Source organism: Sapajus apella, unplaced genomic scaffold (assembly GCF_009761245.1).
Source record: "Sapajus apella isolate SASKATOON/1434 unplaced genomic scaffold, GSC_monkey_1.0 scaffold216, whole genome shotgun sequence".
Lineage (NCBI taxonomy): Eukaryota > Metazoa > Chordata > Mammalia > Primates > Cebidae > Sapajus > Sapajus apella.
The window spans coordinates 226,229-228,828 of record NW_022437156.1 but is presented as its reverse complement, the minus strand read 5'-3'; positions in this window follow the sequence as shown (position 1 = coordinate 228,828).

The following is a 2,600-nucleotide window of genomic DNA, read 5'->3' as shown; positions in this document are numbered from 1 at the left end:
TGAAAACTAAATTGCTACAGGGTGCACCAGGGGAATGGCATGGCCACTTGCTGACTTTATTGAGTCCTACAAATGGGACAAGATTGTATATGATGTGGGAAGGCTGGGCACTGTGGCTCACACCTGTAATCCCAATGATTTGGGAGACTGAGGCAGGCGGATCAGTTGAGGTCATGAGTTCGAGACCAGCCTGGACAACATGATGAAACCCCATCTCTAACAAAAATATAAAAATTAGCTGGGTGGTGTGTGTCTGTAATCCCACCTACTTGGAAGGCTGAGGTAGGAGAACTGCTTGTACTCAGGAGGTGGAGGTTGCTGTCAGCTGAGAAGCCACTGCATTCCAGCCTGGGCCACAGAGTGAGACTCCATCTCACAGAAAAAAAAAAAAAAAAAAAAAGTGCCTGGCGCAATGGTTCACACCTGTAATCCCAGCACTTTTGGAGGATGAGGCTGGCGACTCACCTGAGATCGAGAGTTCAAGACCAGCCTGGCCAACATGGTGAAACCCCATCTCTACTAGAAATACAAAAATCAGCTGGGTGCAGTAGCGGGCACCTGTAATCCCAGCTACTCAGGAGGCTGAGGCGGGAGAATCTCTTGAACCTGGGAGGTGGAGGTTACAGTGAGCCAAGATCACGTAATTACACTCCAGCCTGGGCGACAAGAGCAAAACTTCATGTCAAAGAAAAAAGACAAAAAACAACAAAAAAGATGTGTATGATGTGGGCGAAGCCATCACAGATTTGGGAGCAAGTGAGAAAGCCAGGAACAGAGTGTGCTTTGTACCCAGCAAGGGCTGACAAAGGGGGAAAAGAAAGCTCCACAGGAAGAAGTGGCGGAATAAGGGAAAGGGACCAGTTATTGTCAAGCAGAGGCGAATGTGGCATGACTTATTGGGAGCAGAAACATTCTGAGAAAAAATATGAAAAAAATGCTAATATATGGAAATTATGAAAAATGCTGTGTTAGTAGCCTTACTAACTTCCCTGGGAAGTACAGACCGAAGAGCTGTTTTGTCCCTTCTTCTCTGCCCCTCCAGCAGAAGTGGAAGATGACTCATCCCCTCATTCTAATGCTCCAGCCTATCAGGTGTGGATTCCACCCTGGCCCCAAGATTAGGAGTGGGGCCATGGTCAACCCCATGTTGGAGGTGACCAGAGGCTCCATATTGAGCTCACCATTTACTGTTCCTCTAAAAAAAAATGAGAAGACTATTTCCTTAGTAAATACTAAAGCAGAATGTATTTTAATTCATGGGAATCCGTAAGTAAAACCTATCAATGGTCTGCCATCAATGGTTATGGGACAAACGATCTGGGTGAGAAGATCTTTATTACATCTATGTATTGGGAAAGCTCCCCCTGCCTCATATATGGTGTTTATTTTCCGTATCCCAGAAAACATTTTAGGCATGGGTGTTCTGTTAGGAAAGACTTTGCAAACTTCAGTGGAAAAATTCAGATAGAAGGTGCATGTAGGGAAGACTGTTTTTGGGAGAGAGGTGAAATGGGAGCCCAAGCAACTTCCTGCCCCTACATGGGGTGTCAACATTAAACAGCTCACATTGTCCAGGGAGCGTGCTGAAATAAGCGCAATTATTACCCTCCCAATAAGCGCAACAATTATCAGCCCAGCCCAAAGCCCATGAAAGAGACTTGTCTTTGTTCTTGTTCCCGTCTTTTCTTTCTTAGTTTTGTTATCTTGTTGGCATTATGTCAACACTGAAGGTTTCACTGTGCTGCAGTAATGGCTTTTCGTTTTTTTAACTTTTATTTTAAGTTCGGGGTTCAGGTGCAGGTTTGTTGCATGGGTAAACGTGTGTCATGGGTTTTTTTGTACAGGTTATTTCATCACCCAGCTATTTAGCCTAGTACCCATTAGTTATTTTTCCTGATCCTCTCCCTGCTCCCACCCTCCACCCTCTGACAGGCCCAGTGTGTGCTGCTCCCCTCTATGTGTTCATGTGTTCTCATCATTTAGCTCCCACTTACAAGTGAGAACATGTGGTATTTGGTTTTCTGTTTCTACATTAGTTTGCTAAGAATAATGGCTTCTACCTCCATCCATGGGCAATTTGTTTAAGTTCCTTATAGATGCTGGTTGTGAAACCTTTGTCAGATGCATAGTTTGCAAAAATTGTCTCCCATTCTGTAGGCTGTCTGTTTACTTTGTTGCTAGTTTCTTTTGCTGTGCAGAAGCTCTTTTAGTTAGATCCCGGTTTGTCAATTTTTGCTTTCGTTGCAATTGCTTTTGGAATCTATGTCATAAAATTGTTGCCCATGCCTATGTCCTGAATGGTATTGCCTAGGTTGTCTTCCAGGGTTTTATAGTTTTGGGTTTTACATTTAAGCCTTAAATCCATCGTGAATTAATTTCTGTGTGAGGTATAAAGACGGGTCAAGTTTCAGTTGTTTGCATGTGGCTAGCCCATGATCCCAGCACCATTTATTGAACAGGGAATTCTTTCTCCATTGCTTTCGTAAGGTTTGCTGAAGATCAGATAGTCATGGGTGTGCGCTCTTATTTCTGGGTTTTCTATTCTGTTCCACTGACCTATGTGTCTGTTCTTGTACCAGTACTATGCTGTTTTGGTTTGC